Below are 22,893 nucleotides of genomic sequence, written 5' to 3'. Positions count from 1 at the left end.
CCTGGGGTCTGCTTCCCAGCCACCGAAGGATTCAGGCTTGCTTCATCTCCAGGCTCATCCTCCTCAAGCCATGCACTGGCTCGAATGCTGTGCAGAGAGAATGAGGAGGAAAGGTCTTCATGGCCCGGTTTTGCAACCTCAGCTGGTGGCAGGATGGCCCAGAGCTAGGAGTCACCTCTCCCTATCATGTATTAGTCCTAAAACACAGCAAGAAAGGACCCAGGTTTGACCAGGCAAGCAGGATGGAAGCGGGTAGGAGCAGAAGGGTGCACAGCCATAATACGTGCTGGAGGTACAGGGTGATGCCTCCAGGATGTTTATTGACCTTTTCTCCTGACTATTTGCAGTCAAGGCGGGTTTACTGGTCATGTCAGGGGACTCTGTCCCCTCTGACCAGCACTGGAGGAAGCCTAGGTCCTAGAGGCACCCACATCTCTGACCTCTGTTGCCTATCCAGCCACAGGAGAAAGGCGGTGGGACAGAAAGAATTTGAAGCAATAAAAGCCAAAAGCTCAGAAAAGATCCACAGGCAAAAATAACTCTGGTTTGGAAACATTTTTGGCCGGAGACCTGCAATCACGCTGTGATTTTGCCCTGGCAGAAGTGACTTTGTGGGTCACCTGGGAGATCTTTCTGCACCCTGGAGCAACCTTTGGAGCAGCTGAAGCGTTTGTGTCCCACCAAGTCTTCGTCCCTGCAATGATGAACTGGCTTTCTTCTGCGGTTTGATCGCAGCCTCGGCATCCCCCAGCCTCTCCTCGGGGCTCCGAGGGCCGGTGCCGGCCCGGGGAGGGGGCGGCGAGCTCTCCGTGCAGGTGCTCCTATGCGGCGTGCTGGATGGAGCAGATGGCTGCCCGGCGTCCGCTGACGTCCAAGCCACAGTAGATGCCAGGGCTGGGGGGAGACCTGGCTCTGATGTGACCCCCTTCCAGTCCCTCAGGTGGAAAGGTGGACGGGGGGGCCTTTTCCCAGCCCCGCTGAAGCCAACGCAGCAGATGCAAAGCCATTAACTCCTTTTGCTCCTTCATTGATGAGGCGGACGGGGAAACCCAGGAACAGGTTTTCTACAAAACTGCCCGTCTGCTTCCCGTCCAGTCGGCCTACTGACCTCACCCCTTCGCCGTCTGAATAAGCCATAGGGAGTTTAGGGAGAAAAATGAAAGAAGGAGTTGAGGGGAAAGTAGGGGATTGGCCAGAGAGGGAAAATTTCCATAACTGCATAATAACAGCCGATTACATAAAGGCATCTTGCGTCATCTGCGGCTGGCATCTCTGGAGAAGTAATTACATCTGCACCACACATCTAAAGAAAATATTATCACGTTAGCTTCCAAATCCTATAATTAGCTCCTGCAAGATATGTGCCAGGGGCTTTATCATTTCGTATACATTGGCTATAGAGCTAGACACAGATATACAGATTTTTTTTATTTGCCAGCTAGAAAAATATTTGGAGTTTAATGTGGCAGCTGACCCGAGTCCCCGTGGAAAGGGGTGGCTCTGAGGTTTTGAAGTGGTGTGTGAAGAGTGAAATATTTTTGCGGTCTCCTTCGGTGCCTGCCGGGCTGGCGGGGATCCGGCGGGAGGGCAGGAGCGGCAAAGCCAGGGCTTGGCTTTCCCTCCTCCTTCAAATGCTCTTTGATTTCTACCGTGGTGCTGCGAACCTTGGGAAGCCATTTTTCACTTGCTAAATAAATGACCTGATTTGCAGGGAGGTGTTGCTCTCACAGGTTTCTGGGCTCTCTGCTCCGTCGTATTAAACAAACCCTTTTGCTCGCCCATCTTTGGACTTCAGAACCAGCTTTGGACTTTGAACGCTTCTCCCTTCCCACCAGATCCTCTGCAAAAGGAAAATAATGCTTTGAAATGGATGCAGAGGTTGCAAATTACTTGGTTTGATGGTGGCCTTTTCATGTGCTCTGTCTTGCTTGTGGAGCTGGAGACAGCCGTGGGACAAGGCTCCTCTCTCTGGGGGCAGCTGCCCTTTCACAGGGTCTGGCAGCAAGCTTTGGGGCAGGGATGGAGGGCAAAGGAGGCACAGATTTGGTTTCTTCCTCGCTTTCCCTTCGCTCATAAATGGCCTGAGAGCACTGGAAAATGCCGGAGGGTCTGCTGCAGATGTGACGGTGCGGAGATATATCCAGATCTCCCCCAAAGAAGCTCCTCCAGCAACATGGCACTAACCCGACACCGTCTTTCAGGGCTCTGATGGACCAGCATCGCTCAGCCAAGCACGGACACCATTTCCTTATCGCCTCCTCACCCCATCCTGTGCACCGCTAACACCACATTTATCAGGTGTCTGTTTTGCCTGGGGACATCTCATTTGGAAGGCTTCCTAACCTCGGAAAAGCAGTGCCTTGGGCACCCCATCAAGCCGGTGCATTGCTGGAAAGCGGGGCTGTGCACGGCCAGGAGCGTGGGAGCGAGCACCGACATCCCAAGGACTTGATGAGAAAATGTTTCTGGTTGTGCGGTGGGTGTGAGAGTGCGTGTGTGCAGCTTGGATTAACTGTCCTCAGATGGAAAAGCATCCTCTCTACCCTCGACTCAGAGAGAGGGGTGACAAATCCTCCCTGTTTCTCTGTTTTGCATTTTTTCACCTGGAAGGTACAGAGAACTGGAGGATAGAGGAAGAGGGGGACTACAAAGCTCAACAGAGCTGTAATTAGGGCCAGATCTAATGAAACCCTGTGAGCTGCCCTGTGATGGCCAAATAAACAAGCCAGCGGACGCGAGGGGAGACCTACCCAGAAGGAAGACCATTTTGCTCCTGTTTATAATGACTCTCAGGGGCTGCAGGACCTCTGGTGCCAGTGATCAGAAATGGTCTTTCCAGGAAAGGAAAACCCACAGGGACCCAAGTCAGACAGCACCAAAAAAAATCCATGATGTCCCTCTCTCTGCTGTGATCTGTCTCCAGCCCAAACCTTCTTGCAATGCCTTGGTGTCCTCTTGTGCTACAGCACCCCATGACTGATGCAAAACCTTTCTCCACTGCCCCTGTCAGCCAGAAGATGACCATCACCTGTCAAAATCTGATGGGCAATGGCCCTGCCCTTACTGGAAAATTTTCCTCCCTCCCATTACAGGCTTCCGTGCCTTTTATTGCTGTTGCATTCACCTGAGCTTTGCAAAGCAGCTTATGGACCGACGGGGTACGCTGTAACGTGGCGTTGTATTGTGTTTTGTGCCTGCACCTCCAGGGAGAAAAACCTGCTGGCGTTGCCCTCCTGCCCTAACCCTGCTTACGCCTGGTTTTCACTTTGCTTGCTGCCAAAGCAGCCTTTGGTTCCAAGTGTGAGAAAAGGCTTCAAATGGTTTTAACGGGGCAGGGGTAAATTAAGCGCGTAGATAACCTGCTAAGCAAACAGTCCTTGAGACGTTCCACCTCGGGGCTGCCAGCACCGCTTCTGCTACCAGGAGGAAAGTGGCACTGGGCTCCCGGGGTACTGCTTTCACCCCAGCACTCCTGGGGGACCATTAAAAAACCCCTCTCCTTCAGAAATTATTTTCCCCCCAGCATTGGTGTCACGGGGAGAAGGTGGGGAATGATACCCCAATCACAAAGCAACGGGCATGTCTTTCCAAGTGGAAAAGAGAGAAAGGAGGAGAAGGATGGCGTGGGAGCGGGGAGAAAGGGAAAGCAATTTTGTAAATGATTTGCAGAAGAGAAAACAAGCTCCTGGGGACGTTTTCAAAGGGACGCAGCAATTCTCAGTTCAGCCTCTAGAGAGGACGAGGAGGTATGGCCAGGGACTTGGACCCAGCTAATCTAGTCTAAGCTGACCATACCCATTCAGTCCCTTGCTCACCATCATCCAGGAGAGAAGAGCTGATCTACCAGGCCAGGTTAACACCTACCAAGCCCAGATCCTGTCTCCCAGCGGTGGCCAAAAGCCTAGGGCAAAGCAGAACGAGCAGGGCGAGCACATCTAACATTTCTGCTACGGCCTCCACTGTATTCTTATCTCCATTAGCCACCATTTTTCCAGGCTGAAGAGTCCCAGCCTGCTCCTCTTGCACAAGCCGTGCCAGACCCTGCCACATTCCTCCTAACCCGTTCCCATCCCATTCCCATCACAGCTGACGTCCTCCCCACCCTGTCTGCCCCCATGCACATTCCTGCACCTCTCCTGGTGAAACGGTCTCCTGTCCCACACACAAAGCTGATTTTCTTCCTTAACCACCTCTTGGGCCTCAGGCTCCTTTCGGTTGCTGACAACCACTTAGTGCCAGATCAGTGGGAACCAGCCATGAGGACCCAGGAGGAGATGGTCACCACATTCATTTTGGGCTTATGCTGAAGTAGGAAGGTCTCAGCCAGGCACTGCAAAGCTCCTTATGGCCAGGATCAAGTCCCAAAAGCCTCTACTTCTGCTCCTGCCTCCATTTGAGGCAGCAAGACACCTTCACCAAACTCAGTGATGCGCTTGACACCCATACATGTCCTTTGGAAGGAGCTTGAACACTGGATTTTCATTTACAGCGTGGCTCCCCTCCCTCATCTCTAGCCTAAACCCGATGAGCATCTCCTCCAGAGCTGCAAATCCACCAGAGGCAGACGCTCAGGTCAAGCTCATCTGCTCTCCCCATCCTAACCTCTGGTCTAGCTGGTGTTTCCACCGTGTGTGAAGCCAGGCGTGCTCTGGGCACTGACACACTTCAGCAGCACGGGGTGTGTGTTCAGGGAGCCAGGCAGAGCTCTCAGGCAAGAGGAGCTTCAGCCTGTTTTGCACCGGGGGCTGTTGGGGCAAGTGCGTCCTAAAGCAGACCCCAGCCTCTCTCAAGGTCACGCCAATGACAAGGCTACCTGAAGGTGAATGCAAAGAGCAAATGACCTCTAGATGATGATTTGAGACCCCTTATTCTTCCATTATGAGAATTATTCTGCCCGAATGTGATGATTTTCTAGACCCTTACATATAGACCTTCTTCTCAGTCATTTCTTTCCCAGGCTGGAGATTTATAGCCTAGACAGTTGTTCTCTATAAAACCCTACTCCCTACCCATTCCCTTTCTCGTATCTTTTCCAAGTCCTACTGTATCTTTTATGGGATGTTGTGACCAGAAGTCTTGAAGGAGCAAAGCAAGGCCAGGGAGAAGCTCCTAGATACTGGTTTTAAGCAGATTTGTGGTACGTGTTAGGTGGGGAGGAAAATCACCCCGTAGCAGTGCTGGCTCCGGAGCTGGCAAAGGATGAGGTTAGACGCTGCACTCCTGGCTGGTCTCTGCTCCACGAAGTCACAGCGAGACACCTCCTGCCACGCATGGGGACATCCAGCTCTGTGCACAAAAGCCATCCATCCCTCTGGCCTCTTCAACCTCACTTAGAGAGATCCTGACGGTAACCCTGCGTTGCATTTCTTCCGGGCTGTATTTGGTGCATGTAGGGTTTTTTTTTCTGTCCTCGTCTGAGCCTTACAGATGACAAATGACTGAGCAAGAGCTTGCTTGACTTTTGGTTGTGGGGTTGGGGGGGAGATGCGGAGAACTGGATGAGGTGACCTTCGGTTCCTGGCCCGTGTCCACGTAGCTGAGAGCTCGTCCTCTCCTCCCCTCTCCTCACTGAGCATGGACCACATGCCAGCCCTTCAGAGCATCCCTTTTCCCTAGTTCCAGCAGCTTTGCATACATTGCTCAGCTCAGCACAGCCACCTTGCACTGAGCAAATAGCCAATACACCCTGGATCAGGCCAAGGATCCATCCAGAATCCGTCCAGCCCCTATCGAATGAGGAGAAGAACTTGGTGACCAAGCCTCGTGCCTCCACCCCAGCTCCCACCGCCGTGCTTTGTGCTCCCCATCCAACCTGAATCAGCCCAGCATCCATGGCCTAAAGCCAGGCAAAGGCTCCCAGTGCTTTGTGCTGCTACGGGGCAAAGACGTGCAAAGGGGGAAGGCTGAACCACCACCTGGTCTCACCACTCCTGTATTTTTTTCTCAGCCCTGCCTTGAGCTCAGGGCAGCAGGATCCCTCAGACGCGCATGTAAAATGGGAAGCGCTTGTGAACCAAGCTCCACAGGAGCCTGGCACGTGTTACAAGCCTGCACTTCATATATTTGGGGCAGAATTCATCCCAGCAGAGCATCCTTATTAATTTGTCTGGGCTGCGAGCAATCCCACGCTGTTTGTCTCCTGTGTGCTGCTGACAGGGACTGCCGTGGGATCTGCCCGTACAAATACCAGAAGTATTTTCAGTGTTTTCCCTCTGTAGGTTTTTAAACGAATCCGTGCTGACAAATTGCTCAGACATCCCCAGGAGGCTTTACAAGAGCGTCGGTGGCTTTGGGGAAGTGCTTCAGTCAGCTTGCAGTTGGGAGCAGGACCAGAGCCACGGCCAAATGACACACAGATGTCAATCTCTGTCTCCTTTGCAGCATGGAAAGGAGCAACACTTAGCCAAAAACTGTCAGGAGGCAGGTAAAGGAAGAAATCAGGAAGAAAAGGAAGAAACCCCTTTCTCATGCAGCGGTAGCTGGCCTGGGGAGCTCCCTGCGGCGGGATGCAGTTGATGCTCAGTGGGTACCTGGGTTCAAGGGGAAATTTGACAAGTTCATGGACCAGAAATCCATCACGAGCCAGTGCAAAATGCACAGAAGTTACACTTGGGAGTGCATTGAGGGAATATAAAGCAGGCTGTCTAACAGACCCTTTTCTATCATCCTTCTCCATTGTTTGTATTGATTTTCCCTGCTGTTCATCCCTGAAACACTAAGTGCCCCCACCATGTCCCAGGAAGGCAAAAGGTTGAAGAAACATCTGGGAAAATCCAAATGATCATGATCCAGAGGGCCTCCTGTGCGTGATACCAAAAAAAATAATACATAAACCTCCTTAATATTCTGCTAAAGAAAAATAAACCAGGAAATTTTCAAAACTGAGGATAGATTATCTGGCATGAAGGTAACTAAATTTGTGTCACTTGCCTGGCTTAATTGCTTACACGCTGAAAATGCAGAGTGAATTTTTCAATAGGACCATCCCGCACGCAGTCTCCATGAAAACACATTTCACTGTTGGGGAAACCTTCTCTTTCTTGTTTCAGTCCAGGGCAGCCAGGGCTGGGTATGAGCAGGACAGCAGGGAGAGGACATAGCTCCGGAGAGGAGATCAGCGGGCTGAGCAGATGTGGGAGGAAGGTAGGACAAGAAACTCGTCTCCAGCAGAAAGGTGGGATGGTGGGGAAGGGGAGATGGTGGCTGCCATTTTGGGCACGCTGTGGGACGGAAGAGCATCCCTGGGAAGAGGCGGTTTGGCCCCTGAGGAGGAGCTAAGAATCCAAATCCCCTGGCAAGGGCAGATGCAACACAGTGTGGTGGATCGTGGGCCACCCAAACCGTGGTTGCCCTGGGGCAAACACAAGGAGTGGCTTGACTCAGAGGCAACACTGTCCCGGAGCCCAGCTGGAAGCTGGACAAGTCCCGTGATGCCACGCTTAGCAGGTAGATAAGCTGGAGGAGTCAGCAGGCTGTGTTGACTCCCAGAGAGGGGATGCCAAGAAACGCAGGACCTGGTGGCTCACCAGCACACAAACCCGGGAGTGACACCAGGCAGGGCAGCGCGGGTGGCACGGGTACACTGGGCTTCAGAGGAGGACACAGCCACGTGAACACGGCTACACTGTGCCGTGATGCCAAATGGGCCCTAGTCCCAGGAGGGGTGCAAGCTCTGGAGAAGCTCTCCATGACTCGGTGAGGAGCTTTTTAACTCAATACAAGCGGATCCCTAGTAGGGGAATCACCCCAGTGCAGGCGGACCTCTGAGCACTTCAAGAAGCAGATAGGCAGAGCTTGGATAAAACATCTGTGCACGGCTTCTTGCCTCGTCTCCATGGTGCCTAACAGCCTCTTCCTGATCACCTTGATCCTGCCTCCTTCATCCTCTCTTCCCAGTCACCCTGACCCTGCATCCTTCATCTCCTCACCCTAGGAAGCACCACCCTGTGAGGCTGGCACTTTTTTGCCTTGGGAAGGGTCTTTTTTGCCTGCTTCTAGGCTGGCACTGGCTCTGAAGAACCATTATTGCTAATGTCCGCATTGCACTGACGACGGCTGTTGAACTATGCCTTTGACTTCTCTCCCGGTCTGAGGTGGCTGCACCACAAGCGAGGCACTGCTGAGATGCCGCCTGTGGGAGGAGAGAGAGGGGTTAAACACCCCCAAATGTCAGTGGTCTTAAAAATAGCCGGACTTTTCCCGCTCGCATTGACTCACCCGTCACGGACCGCAAATTCCTAAGACATGTCACGGGCTGTGGGGAAATCGCCTTTGTGCTGCTCCAAACAGACCGTGTGTTTGTCTCCAGAGTGACCCTCGGTCATCCTCTGAGGGACAGCCCTGTCCTGACAAGCATGCAGGGGTGGTGGGGTGGGAGACGGCGCTAAGAGGGACTGGGGGAGATGCGTCAGCATCCCAGCAGCGGTGGGCTTGAACGGAGGGTGGGCTGAGCATCCAACTCCTCCCTTAGATCAAACGAGCCAGCCACCCCCACGCATGCCACTCATCCTTCGCAGAGCTGTTCAACGACAGCTCCACCAGCAAAACTCCGCAGCAGCGGTAAAAAATGGGGTATCCACCTCTTGGTCAACTCGTACCTGGCCGGGTCTGACGCAGTCTCTTTATGAGCCGCCGGGGGTCTTCACCCTTCTGCTGCAGCAAATACAAGTCATCACAAAGTCCCAGCGTGCCCCTTGTGCTGCTGAGACCTCACGGATGGGTCCAGCTGCTTCTTGCATGTTTGGAGACTCAACCACCAGGTAACTGCATCCTGGATCTCCCTTTCCTACCCACCACTGCCTGCTTTCTACCTCTGCCGAGTGCTTAGAATGCATCAGAAATGGTTACAGAGGGTAACGGGAGTCACAGGTGATGCTGACCTGCAAACCTGGCTGCAGAGATGGGTTGCATCTGCCGTGACCGTGACACTTGGCCCTGGGACTCCCTGTGGACCCCCTGTGTGATTTCCAAGGACAAGTGACCCACGCAGATGGCAAGGTGACAGCGTTCTGCAGCCAGGGTCGCTGGCAGTGACTGATGGCGTTGCATCTGGTTGAGACCTGTTTATGATGTTTATTCAGCCAGCAGATGCCCAGCTAATAATTTCACCCTCTTAAAATAAAGAATAAAAGGTCTGGCTAACAATCTGGCCTTTTGGCAGCACTGGCAGAGAGCGAAAGGGGGTTGGAGACCCCGGGTTCATTTGGGCTGTCTTTTCTCCACCCAAAGTACAGAAGAACCAACATTGGCTACCAGGACAAGAGCTCGTTGCTATTCTGGCTCAAGGAGGTTGTGGCATTTACTCTGCAATTCAGTTTGCAATGGATGAATCCCCTTCCCAAGCATTGGCCATATCAGATCTCTCCTGGAGGTTCATGGACAACAGGGAGGAAGCGACTTTTGATTTGATTTTGCAAAACGAAGAGCAGCGAAATAACTGAGCTGCAGCAGCGTTCCCTGTCCCCAAGCTGGAGATAAGAAAATTGCTGATAACAATGGAGAAAAGGCAGAAATGCTCAATAATTTCTCTTCTGGCTTTGGCAAAAGCAGGCTGATGTTCTAGTATTGCACAGGGGCAACGAAGTGCTTTCTAGTCCATTAGTAACCTAGGAAGACACTAAATGGCATGGCCTAGGGATAAGCAATTTTAAACAGCCGGCTCAGATTAATTTGCTCCCAAGAGTCCCACAGAAGCAGGGTGAGGAGTAGTGTGGCTTGCTGCTCATCCTTTCTAAGAAGTCCTGGGATTTCTCTCTGATCCCAGAAGACTGGAAAGATGATAACTGCAGGGCAATATTCAAGAAAAGGGGAAAGAAGAAGAGCTGGAGTGATGCAGCTTAGCCCGGCAGAAAGCGATGCGGAACTGGAGGGATAGAGCGTGGGAAGCTGTCAATATAAATAGGTGGCTCATGCAAAATAGGACTTTGCGGATGCGTTCAAATTCATTTGGGGCAGGTTATATTAGATGACCCAGGCAGCTTCACAGGTGGAAATAGGCTTGTGTGAGGTGCTTCGGTTTGGAGTGACACGGTTATTCTGGCTAAAAAATGAGCATGATTTGTCATTAAAGTGTATGATGGGGAGGGGTGAAGTGATGGATCTTGACTGGATACCAAGGGGCTAGGACAGGGGCGTTTCTAGCCGGCCTCCACGGAGGTCCTCCCAGCCTCCATCCTCCCTGTGCAGCTGGTGCTTGGAGAAAAAAAGGACTAGGAAGAGGAAAAACTCACTAATCATTCCCTATATCTCTCCTGCCACAAAGCTTTTCAGGGATACCTCATGCCCGAGGTTGCCTTTGCACCCCCCAAATGGTCTGATGCCATCAGAGGGCACTCGCTCTCCACGACACTGCCTGGTCCCTCCTCACCCAACCTAATGGTGTTTTGCCCTCCATGAATTTTTTGGCAGTGAATTTTTGCAATGGAATTATGCCCTCTGAGAAAAACTACTTTGTCTGGTTTATCTTTAACCCAATATTTGAGTGATCTCCAGTTGCATTTTGAGGAAGAGCAGAGTCGCATCCACTCATCGCTTCATGCCGTAAACAGGCACTTTAATCCATTTTAGGCTCTATAGTAGCTAGTCTGAATATGCTTGAAGTTTTGGTGCCTCTCAGGCACTCTGGGTTTTAAAAACACTGCACCAGGCTATGGTTCCCCTCTTGTAACTCCTCTGCATCTCTACAAGTCACAGGGATACCTGTAAGACGTGGCCCTGGAGCAGAAGCCATCTCACTGCTGCGATTCCCACCTCTTGCATGGGACACACCGGTCACCGCCGACCCCCAGGAGGCAGAATCCCCCAAGGTAATTCATACCAATTACCGCAATCGGCTAATTAGCAAGCAAGATCGATTCAAATGAAGTTACGATGTCAACAGCTATTAAGCAAGCTTGCCTGTGCTGGAGTAAAGCCACACCAGGAGGGTCTGAGAGAGCTGTTGGAGCCGAAAAGCCCTCGGGGATGGGAAATGGGAAGAGTTAGAGGGGATGCAGTGGGCAGCAGTGAAGCTACGGGGAAAAAACCCATCGCTGAGACAAATTAAGGAGGAAAGGTGTTGAAAACTAAAGCGATCCAGGTAATTGCTCACAAATAGGAAGGGGATGGCAGAGAGGGATGATGCCCACCAGCCAGCCAGGTCGGGATGAGTGGGGAGAAGTCAGCACTTCATCAGGGAAATATCTGGGCTCTTCTGTAGGGACTCCCCCCCAGATTGCGGGAGCAGGGGGGTTTCTCCCCTCCCTGGCAATGCCGGGGTCAAACACCCTGGGATGAGCTCTCTCCTCCCCGGCCACAGGCATGGTGCAGGCAGAGGGCAGGAGGTAGCGCTCAGCCACATCCTCCACCCGCACCAGAACCAGCTCTGCAATTAAAAATGATTGCCCCTTTTGGAAGTGAATTGCCAGCCTGGGCTCGCTTGGGATGCAACGAATTCCTGACAGGAGCCAGAGCCAGGCTTGCTCCGTTTCTGCCTGCAAGCATCTTCTTTGGGAAATGCAAACCTGAAGCTGGATGGGGCTACGAGGGTGGGACGCGGGACTCCGCTCCAACCCGGAGCCAGAGGCCGGCGTAAAGCCTGTAGAGGCGTTGGCTAATCCTCCCCTAAGCCCGCTGTGACGGATTTAAAGGGTGTTTGCGTCGCTCACCCCCGGGATCAAGATCCTTAGAGGATAAGTGTCCGAAGGAAATGAAGGGATTCTCCTTCCCGCGGCGGGGCATGAAATGGAGACACGGCCCACGCTGGGATGCGCCGGGGGGGCAGGGCTGGTGTTACCTCCTGCGTGCTCTCCCTCGGAGGAAAGGGATGCCTGCTGTAATCTCGTGCTGGACTTTCGGGCGGGGTGTTTTGCTGCCTGGCTCCGGAGCTGGCAGATGCCCTGGTTTTATCACGGCAGCTGGCCCAGCGAAACGTTATCCGGCAGCCCAAATCTCTGCCTATTTCTAAAGCCCTGGAGGGGTGAGAAATTGCTTTTCACCCCCATGTCGTGGGTGGAGAACTGAAGCAAAAGGATTTCACCCAGGTCCTGCCCTGGCCAAAGCTGGGGCTGGGGCTATAACCAGCGGGCTGTCCTACCCATCCTCGACTTCTCTACTCATTGACGTGATGGGAACCAGCGCAGGTAAAGCCATTAACAACTTCTACTTCTTTGAGGGCTAAGGAGGAGGGGAAAAGACATCAACAGATTGATGGGAAAGTTCATTAAAGAAGGAACAATTAAGTTTTCCAGCTTCGAGAAAAAACCTCCAGGTGGTGGATGCATCCACACAACCCGATGCTGAGATAGCTGTGCAGGTTAGGCGGGCATTCACGGCACGGGGATGCTGCTCAGGGATAGCTCGGGTGAGTCGTAGGACTTGTTTTTAAAATAAACAGATCCCTTTTATCGCCTGAAACTCTGCACCCCTTGACGGGATGAAACTTATTTAACCAAGAAACGCCACCATTAACCACCTCTGGAGCTTGAGGCTTTGCTCACACACCTTGGCTGAGGGATCTCTTCCCAAAGCCACGTACCCACCTCCCACGATGCTGGGCAGAACCCAGCCCTGCTTCAAGCCGCGGTGGGTCCTCTGCTGCCGGCCGGGCTGGCCAGTACTACTCACCCAGCGTATTGCAGCGAGAGGGAAATAATCCCTTCTTTCTTTTCCGGCTATCAGGAATGCACCGCACCTGGTGCCCCTCGGGGAGTGTTTGCAGTCCCGGCGGGCGCCTCGGCTGGATTGTTTGCCCAGGGATTTTTTTTTTTTTGAAATATTATTATTAATAGCTAATTTGGGCCCCTGAGAGCACGGAGGGGAAGACAAAGCCCTTGGCTGGCACTGAGGAATGTCAACAGGACGTGGGTTGGTTTGGCCGGTCCCGGCGGTGTCACACAGCCCTCCTGAGATGCAGATCACAGGTGAGGGGAGTTTGTTGGGGCTCTGCTGGAAAACAGACTGGTCATTCCCAGCGGGGGATTACCTGCCCCAAACATGCGCAGGTGGCACATTCACTGCTTTAGCCACAAGATCGGGTTTTAAAATATCTCATCATAGTCCCCAATTTAGTTCCCACTCAGTACAATCCCTTACCATTGCTGCCCTGGGCTTGGGGGGCTGCAATACAGCCTAGCAGAGGTAAACGGAGATCTGCAGGGTTAAGGAACATGCCAGGGGCCACACGAAATGCCAGTAGCAGAGCACAAAACAGAGAACAAACTCTCCACTCGGGACTCAACACCGCTAAAACCACTCCTGGCTGTTGGGGGACATCCTGATCCCCACGGAGATCAACCCCTGGGATCTGCAACTGCAACTGCATCCCGGCTTGGAAAACCACCGGGAGGGAGGAAGAGCGCAGCAGCCGGGAGAAAGAGCACAGCAGCCCGCGGATCGGAGGAAGGAGGAGAGCAAACTCCTGCTGCGCAATGGCTGGCTGGGGACCAGCTCAGCAGCAGTGATTTATTATTTGCGTTACAGGAGGAGCTGGAAGCTGTGGAGAACATCACGATCTCCCTGAGACTGGCACGAGAGCCATGCTTTATGGGCTGTATTCAGCTTGCTCCTAGAGACAGGTATTTATGCCCTTGCTGAGCTGAAACTGGGTGGAGCTGTGGCTTCTCCTAGAGGCCTTTTGAGAAATTTATTTATTTGAGGAGGGAGGAATTTGAGCCAGGAACAGGTCCTGGTCTTTCCCGGAGCCCCCCTGCCCTGGGTAGGGAAAGCGGGACCATGGTGCCTGGGGGAGGAGAGCCGTGGGAGCCGGGGACCTGCTCTGTGCAGTGCAGGGGACAGGGGGGTGCAGCTCTGCCCATCTCAGCCCAGCATCCCTGATAGTTTTTGGGATGTTTTCCTCCTCTCCTTTCTGTCCTGGCCTCTCTGAGCTGCCCCGAGAAGCCATTATGGGGACAGCCCTCCCTGGCTTTCCACCCCACTGCTGGGAGCAATCACCGTGGGTGGACAACAGCGGGGCAAGATGCGTGGTCTGGCCGAAACCAACACCAACATGTCCCTGTCCCCTCTCCTCTTGCAATTCCTTGCATCGCTGGAGGCAGAAGATCCCACTGCAGGGAAATGTCTGAAGTGGGACGGCTGGTCCTCCCATCCCCAACATCTCGGGTGGAATGGCTTGGCTGTTACTCCAAGTGCTTGTGAAGGGCAGAGCTGGGGATGGAATGAAGGCATGGTCCACGGGGAGTGGAACAAGCTTGTACTAGATCAACTGATATAATTAGAAAGCCGGGACAAGGAGATGAGCTCCTGTGCCTGGAAGTTGGTCTGGTTTTTCCAGCTCCAGCAGCTGGGCTAATAAAAGCTCTGACCTCCCCTTGCGCATCATCTCCGGCGCACGTCTGCAGGGCGCTGCGATGGCCGTGAGCTCAGGTAGGAGCTCCCATCCTTGAATGTTTTCAGGGATGGGGCATCTACGACCTCTCTGGGCAACATCCGCTGCCATCGCTTCGGCCACTCTGCCTCCTCTTGCCCCCCTTACCCTGGGCACACCAAGGGTGGGCAGTGTCCGTCCTCCCCAAAACCACGCAGCTGAGGATGCTCACCCAGTTGACTTTATCTACCAGTTTCATGCCCAGGGAGCCTCTCTTCATGCTTTGGTTCAGGCAAAAACCCCAAAGTGGTCCCAAAATGACAACCCTTTTGCAAAACCCTCAGGCCATGCTCTCTGGTGATGGTGGGGAGGAGATGGTGGACTTCTATGGGAACATCTCCACCAAATCCCAACCCCACAAGCCAAGGCTTCCCCATGGAAAGAGGGACGGGACAAGATCTCCATTCATCTGCAAACCCACCTTGTCTCTTCTGGCAGCACTTGCAGAGCCCATCAGGGCCGTGCCATCCTCGGCGCTGCACAGAAGTACACTTACTCCCCTAATAACCCCCCAAAACTTGCAAACTGGCCTCACAGCAAGGATTTAGCAGGATTTAGCCATAGGGAAACAGGAAAACCCTGGCCATCTGGAGAGTGCAGACCATGCCCGGGCAGGCTGGGGCAGGCAATATTCCTGCTGGATTTGTCGGATATAGCCACCTGGTTTGGAGAGGAAGAAGTCCAATGTGCCCTGCTGCTTGGCCTCGGGGCTGGAGGGAAGGAAACGTGGAGAACCGCTGAGCGATAGAGGGTCTACAACAAGGCATCTTGAAAACCTGAGCCTATAGAGAAGAGCGGTCCTATAGGTATATAGGAGAGGCTCATCGATGCAGGATGAAACCCAACCAAGTGCAGCGGGCTTGCGCTCACCTCACCTGCAAAATAAACACCCTCGTCCCATCCTCCTTCCCCGTTTGTCCCTGGCAGACACGGATCTGGCGGGCATTGCTTTGCTTGCGGAGCTTCCCGGCAGGGAACCGATTTCCCCCGGGATTCACTAGGTGCTGGACACACGGTCAGAAATTGCTTATCCCAGGTTTTTTTCCTGGCTCGGATCATTATTATTATTACTGGTGCTGGGCTTCCAGAGAAAAAAACATGTCTTTGGGCCACATACCAAGGGATTTGGTTAATTCGTCACCCGCAGATGCACATATATTTATTTAAAAGCGCCTCTTGTTATGTTACTTGGCAACTTCTGAGCCCATGTATTTCTCCAGCTGATAAATATTTGTGAGGTTGTTTGTGTGAAGAGCACCATGTGTTAATAATACGATCGCCTTTCTTCTGAGCTTCCTACAAAGAGAACGGGCTCTGTTACATCTGTCTAAACCTGGAGCATCTCGCTGGCCGCGATCAGGATCCGGCCCCAAAAGAAGGGGAGGGTTGCTTGTCTCCATACTGGTGTGAGGATGAGGCGTGTGAGTTCATTTTGCATCGATCAGTGCTGCAGTTCAGACTCCGGCAGCACCCACTGGGACCAGCTGAGGACGGAAAGGCTGGAGATGGCTGTTGCACGGGCGGTGGGAGCGGGGAGGATGCCCGAGAATGCTAAAGGGCACACAGGGGCTCAGAAAGCAACGGAAAAATTCATGGAGCAAAAAGGAAAGCTCAGATCATTGAATAAATCCCTGAGCTACCAGCTGCTGCAGACCAGGAGAGTTTCTCTGATGTCTCAGCTAGCCCAGGCTGCTGTAGGCGTAGCCATCCTGGATCCTTCTGTGCACAAGGGTTGCCCGTGGTCTCCGTGCTCCAGCGAGGCTCCAGCTGCTGGAGTCACGTTACCCCACAACCCCCCTGCTTTCATCCAAAGGAAAACCCGAAACGTTTCCAGCCCTTGTGACCACCCCAAAACTCGATGCACGCACGTAAGAAGGAAGGTGCTAGCCATGGCAGCGGTCAGCGGGGAGGAGGGGGAAGGCAGAGACCTGGCCACCAGGTCTCATCTTGGGTCAACTCCAGCAAGGCTCGAACAAAACCCGCCCTTCTGGCTCAGGAGCCAAATAAAACCAGAAGGATCCACATATTCATTGCAAAAACAATTTTGCAAGGGGGAAACTCGGGTAGGGGAGCTGGGAGCCTGATTTCAAGCCCTGCAGCAGCTCCACTGAGATGAAGCAGGAGCTTCTGCAGGTCTTCCACCAGTCAAGGGGCATTTCAGCTCCCTCTGCCAGAAGAGCTCTTGGCTCCAGCCAACCCTGGATTATAAGGCATAAGCCATCTCCCTCTTTCCTGATGGCTCATTTAACGCTTGTGTTTGCTTTACTTGCCGTTTAAGGAGCTACGTGGGCCTTCTTGCCCCCCAGGAAGGTGAACCCCCTCCTGGCTGCACTCTTGCTGCCTGGTCCCCTCCTGCCCTGGGACCACCACTGTGAGGCTCTCAGAAGAGGTGTCCTTCTTACCCACTGCCCCACCAAGACACGTTCCTACGGGAACAGTGGGAAAAGGCAAAAGTCCAGCCCCTGGCTTCCAAAAAATGGGGGGGGCATGTCATTTTTCAGCCCCTGGCCTTTTCCCCCCACAATGGTGCCTGGGGCTCTGGGACAATGGGAGAGCTGAGTTTCGGGTGCATCTTGCTCCCTGCCAGGAACCACCCGGCTTGTTGCAGGGTCTCAAAGTGCTTGGACCACCACCACCTCTGGGATGGAGCATTACAGCCTACCTATGACTCCTGGTACCACTGTCTCTTGCAAGGAAAGGATTCCCAGGCTGGGGAAAGCCCAACCAAAGGAGGAACGCAGCGACCCATCCTGGGGTCTAAAGACTTTACCCATGGAGGAGAAGCATGGGTGAGCCGGAGGGGCTGGGGGGGTCCCTGCCCGCTCTCGCCGGCCCGTGGGGCAGGGACGTCTGGGCTCCTGGACGCATGCCTCCATTTCACTTTCAGATCCCTCAAATAATAACCGTGTTTGCCAGCTCCTGTGACAAGAATGACTAATGGGGTAAGATCCTCAGCAAAGGGAAACGAGAGACCTCCTCATTTCACCCTTTGTTTGCTGGATTTCTCTGACAGCCCCGGGCACGGCCGGGCTTTCCTTGGTGTGCTCAGTTCCCCTTCATGAGAAAGCAGATTTTAAGCCCTACAACAGCTCCAGCAACACCCTCTTAACTCTTAAGCTTCCCCATCCGGACATGACTCCCTGCAGAAACTTTTTGCAGCCCGGTTTATCCAGATTCCTGCTCCAGGCTGAGTTACCATCCAGCGAGTGCCTCTGACTGCTGATGCAGCGTGGTTTTCACTGTGCATTTGGAAACCACCCTCCCCATCTGCCTTTTTTTGCAAGGCAGGAGACGGTCTTTCCTCCTCTGCGGAGGGATGGGTGAGCAAGAGATGCCCTCATCGTGCACCATGACATGGTGATGCCCCTGCAATGGATGCTGCAGCGGGTGCCCGGGGCTGACGCTGCAGCCCCCATGGAGGCTGGGGCTCGCCCAGTCCCGTCTTTGGTAGGACAAGCTGCTGCTGTCTCCCGAATATCTAGGCTCCTGCAACCAGATGTTGGACTTTCAGATGCTTTTCTACCTCCTCCTTTTGGAGCCGGGGGCTGGGGGTTTGTCCCTTAGGATGTCAGCCTGGTGACCCAGCAAAGAAAAGCTCAGGGAGGGAGTCTTGTCCCTGCATGGAGCCCATGCGGCCACGTACGCCGCTGCACCGCTTTTTAAATGCCCACCCCTGCAGCAGGAAGCCGATGGGGGGAATTTCAGCCCCTCCACAAATTCTTCCTCTGCCCCGTTGTCATCGCAAGGCCAACGCTCAGGACAACATGCCCGGTTCCCATGCGGGAGCCCGGACACCACAGACAGGGAATCCCACCACTCTGGCATTTCCACGCCTGTTTTCAGACCATTCTCCTCCCAACCTTTGCAGAAGATAAATTCCCCAGCCAGGCTGAACTTGGATGACAGCATCGCATGCTATATATAGCCACGGCAGATCGCCGCTCGAACCAGGGCCACACATAAACAAACCACACGGCGCACGGTTCCCTGCGTGGAGAGGGGATGGGCGAATGAACCACACGTGATGGAGGAGCTTCCCACCCCTGGCTGCTCGAGACTGGGGGTGCTTTGAGGTCCCGCACCTTCTTTTAATGCCAGCATCTCCCCTGAGGGCTCGGCTGCTGGCATAATCCGCTGCCCGAGTGGATTTGCGATTGAAAGCAGAACACAGAAGAGCTAAGGGAGTTGCCAAAGGTTATCCCGTGGGGCAAGTGGCATCCCCTGGCTTGAATTACACCCGCTGGCTCCCAGCTTGAATTAAAGAAGATGTTGCCATCACCCCTCTCACGTGTCGCGATGTGGGGCACAAAAATGCCAGCACGGCCCTGCTACAGCATCTGCCCACCCCTCCTGACTCTGCTCCACGTCTCCCTGCAGCCCTCCTGCTTGCATCTGCCTGCTCCTCTCCCTGCCCGACCCTCTGCCACGGTGCATGGGGCTGCACAGGGCTGCGTGGGGCTGCATGGGGCTGCGCGGGGTCTGGAGCAGAGGGAAGAGGCTGTTGATGTGCAGTGGGGACCCACGCCTGGCTCAGCTGGAAGGCCTTGTCCTTCTTCCCCAGCTCCCCGCTTGCAGGGGGAAGAGGCAGAGGATGCTCAGGGGGATGCTCAGGAGGCTGTGGAGCATCCAGCAGCCCAACGCTCTCCTCCGGAGCAGAGGGACCGGCCGGCCTTGGGGGCCGCTCGCAGCCACAGGTCCCCAGGCTCTTGCCTTGGCTCTGAGGAGTGGATGGGGGTGGCAGAGGGGGTCCCTGCCCTCCCCTCCGGGCACACCTGCATCCCCGGATGGGGCTCTCTGCTGCAGTGCAGCAGCTCCAGCCCTGCTCTCTCCTGGGGAGCTGGCAGAGGGGATGCCTGCCTTCATCCTTCCTTCATCACGACACCCTCTCCAGCTGCTCCAAACCCGGCTGCCGGGCCAGCGAGCAGGATGAGCCATCGGGAAGAGCAGCAACTTGCTCCTCTCCCACGTGGGGACGGAGCCCGTGGGCCTGGGCGCTCTGGGGAGCAGAGGGCAGTGGGGTGGGTTTGCACCCACAGCCCTGCCAGCGTGCACCCATGGCTTGGGGGTTGCAATGGGTGGGGGGGGAACACTCGATGCCCACGTCCTGACAGAGCCGGGGAGGCATCGGTGCCTCCTTGGGTGAAGTCCCAAGTGGGTAGCCCCATGTCGTGACGTCCCCCCCAGCGTCCTCCCGCCCTCCCTCCCTCCCTCCCCGCCGCTGCTGGGCGAGGGCCACCCAGCACCGAGGCAGATGACATAATTCCCAGCAACTGCACGTTAATCACTCGGCTGCCAGCAACCTCCTTTGCTTGAATCCAACCCCCATCCCCAGCCACCGCTCCCCTCCCTGACATCACTGCAAAAGAAATAAAGAAATAAATAAAAGAAGCTGAGGAAGAGCCGGGTGGGGGGGGGGAATAACCTGATCCTGCTGGGCACTGGCAAACAGGTCTGCCCCCCCCCCCCGCCGCCGCTCCCCGCCTTGCACTCTATTTTTGGGTGCTGTCATATCCAAACGGCCCCGCGGGGCCAAATCCAGGCAGCTGCGACTTTAGGCACAAACAAGCCTCCCTCCCCTCCATCACACCAGAAATCGGCGCTGGCGGCCCATCCTCCACGCCCCCCCCCCCCCCCCCCCCAAATCTTTCCCTCCCCCCCGCCCCCCAAATCATATCTGGGTGGGTGGTTCAGGCAAGCGAAGCTCCAGCATCAGGTCGTGTCCCCCGTCCCCCCCCTTCCCCTTGCTCTCTGTGCACCCAACATCTCTCCCACCCTCCAGGGACAACCCCCCCCCCCCCCCCCCCGCGCCTTGTCACCCCCCCAACTCCGTCCCACGTCCCCGTCCCCGTCCTCCCCCCCCCCCCCCCCCCCCAGTACCGCTTCCCAGTTCCTCCCCACCCCTCAGCCTTACTCTTGGCGGGGCTGCTCGGGGCTGTCGCTGGTCCCCGGGGGCGGTGGGCAGCGATGGGCAGCGGGCGGGCAGGGACCAGGCTGGGAATCAAGCGGCGTCGGCTGCGCAGCCGGGCGGCCGCTCCCGTCCGAGGGGTCTCATCTCATTTTGTCGTGTGTCACCGAGACACACGCACACGCAGGCACACGGAGACACGCGCGCACACACACACACACACACGCACACACGCACACGCACACACACTCGCGGCCACGTTTCCCCCCCCCTTCTTGCGGCAAACGGCGGCCACCCCCGACCCCACCCCCTGTCAAAGCAGCAGCCTAACAGCGAGGAAGGGAAGGATGGAGGGAGGATCTGCTCGCCTTCCCTTTAACTCTTCCCTCGCCACCCCCCCAGGACAGGGCTCCAGCGGGTCAGGCCATGTCCCTGGCTGGGGACGGTGGGATGCTGCGTGGACCGTTCCCTCCACCCCCCCCTACCCCCGCGCCAGGCACCTTCCCCCACAGGGCTCTGGGACAGGGGACATTTTGGGGGCTGGTGGTGCCTTGGTTCCGTCACCTTGCAGCCCTCCTGCGTGCATCTGCCTGCTCCTCTCCCTGCCCGACCCTCTGCCACGGTGCACGGGGCTGCGTGGGGCTGCACGGGGCTGCGCGGGGTCCGGAGCGGAGGGAAGAAGGTGTCTCACCTCTCCCCGCGCCCCCCAAAAACAAGAGCCCCCCAATACAGCTGAGCCTCAACATCGCCCCACGCAGTGGGTCAGGGGAGGTGTGGGGCAGCTCGGGGCCACGGCTGGTGTTTGGGGGGCACAGGCAGCCCCACGGTGTGTGGCCGGGGCTGGGAGCCGTGTCTGTCTGTCTGTGTCCTCCTTGAGACCATGTAAAACCCATCTGGCCCTTGGTTCCCCCCTCACCCCCCCATTTCCAGAAGCAGAGCCCAGCCTGAACCCTTGGGGTCCTCCAGTGGGGTAGGGATGGGGAAATAAAGTCAATGTGAGAGATGAAAGCTTCTTTTCCCACCCCACGGAGAGGCCAAGGACCTGAGCTGGCAGAGAGGGTAAACTCCCCAAACTCTCTCTTACACAGATTAGCTAGAAAAGGGACATGCAAATGTCACGCAGGTTTGGCCAAGGACTCAAACTGAAGGCAGGGCAGCTCCTGAAGGTGACGTAGCATGGAGTTGCCTTCTCCAAGGAGAAATGAGAGGTGCCAGAGGGAAAAGGAAAAGAAAAAGCTCACGATGTTGTCCATGGAGAGGAGCTCCAGCGCATGGAGAGGTCGGTGGCCTCTGCCCCTGCTCTCAGCCTCACCCCAGCCCTGGGCTGCTGCAGGAGGGTTAGGTTCCTGCAACACACACCACCAGGCTCCAGTTCTCCCCTTGGCCCCTTCCGTGGATGTGCGGTGGTTACACCACTCCTGTTTGCCTGTCGAGAGGGTGAGAAGAGGCAGGAATTGCTGCCACATATTTCTGCTGCTTTCCGGCGAAATGGCAGAGCAGGTAATTAATTATTCCTGCTAATAACACCGGACAGGCACTCGACTGCTCCCACAGAATTGCAGGCTGTGAGTATCTCTCTGCATAGGTTGTTGCTGGCAGAGCTCCAGGGACTGTGTGTGATCCTCCTTGGATGGAAAGGGCAACTGAGGCCCTCTGACTTACTTACAGTTACCTTTGGGGACCAGGATTGGAGCCTGGGGCAAAGCTGTCTCTCCCGTGGGTGGGATTCCGCTGCTTCCCACCAGCACTGCCAAGCAATGGAGCAGCGCAGGTCCTGCATGGAGAACTGGGTGGTCCTTCTGGCTGTTAAATCTGGCAGGGCGAAGGGAGAGAGCAGGGCTGCCGATGGGGGATGGAGAAGGTCGAGTCAGACGTGTCTGCTGGGACTGCCCCACCAGAAATGAAGACGTGCCCAGGACCCAGCAGGATTACCCCTGTCCGTGCGACGCAGCCACTTGCTCGCAGGCAGCCTGGTCTCCTCTGAGCAGGGCGGTGCAGCCGCTTTCAGGGGATATGCAAGGGTGTGGGGTGTCTCACACGTGAGCTTCCCACACTGCTGCCATCCTCAGATGAACCCCTCTCTGATCGTCACCTGGCCACACGCCTCTAGGATTGAGCACCAGCGCTGAGACAGATGCACCCAAGGGGAGATGAGCTCCAGCTCCCCTCTCCGATCCTCCAGGGGACACTGGGGTGCTCCTGGACACCCTGAGGGGATGGGAGGCGATGAAGAGGGAATCTGCCTGTGTCCCCCCACCCAACGATGGGACACGCCTAGGCTGGGGCAGGGCCAGTTTCGTAGCTGAGAGGATGCTCCGCTGATGTTGCAGCTCCACCAGGTCAGGCCAGCATCCTATCCCCAGCAGCAGCTGTACGTGGACACCCAAGGAAAAACAAAAACAGGACAGTATTTCCCCCTAACACTCTCCAAACATTTTCAGTTCAGGGGGTTTCCAGAGGGTGAGCTGTCTGCAAAGACACCCAGGCAGAGCAAGGGCCCGATGGATGTACCCTCGATGGCTGGAGCAGCAGCGTTTCCCAGCTCCTCTTCCCCACTGACGCAAAGGGCAAGTTTTTGCAGGGTCCAGACCTCCGCGAGGGCTGAGCGCCCTTCACGTGCTGTGCC

At 55.4% G+C, this 22,893-nt stretch overlaps 1 protein-coding gene across 1 annotated transcript in view; it reads right to left on the bottom strand.

Annotated features, from left to right (window-relative positions):
• Positions 1 to 20,515, bottom strand: part of LZTS3 (leucine zipper tumor suppressor family member 3) — a 56,026-nt gene extending 35,511 nt beyond the window's left edge. Inside the window, exon 1 of the mRNA XM_076335657.1 lies at positions 20,274 to 20,515. The gene's annotated coding sequence lies outside the window, so the exon portion shown is untranslated. The remainder of the gene's footprint in view (positions 1 to 20,273) is intronic.
• Between the last annotated feature and the right edge of the window lie 2,378 nt (positions 20,516 to 22,893).

This window comes from Aptenodytes patagonicus, chromosome 4, assembly GCF_965638725.1.
Source record: "Aptenodytes patagonicus chromosome 4, bAptPat1.pri.cur, whole genome shotgun sequence".
In the NCBI taxonomy this organism is placed as follows: Eukaryota; Metazoa; Chordata; class Aves; order Sphenisciformes; family Spheniscidae; genus Aptenodytes; species Aptenodytes patagonicus.
The sequence above is the reverse complement of the archived record's forward strand: the minus strand, read 5'-3'. Positions and strand labels throughout refer to the sequence as shown.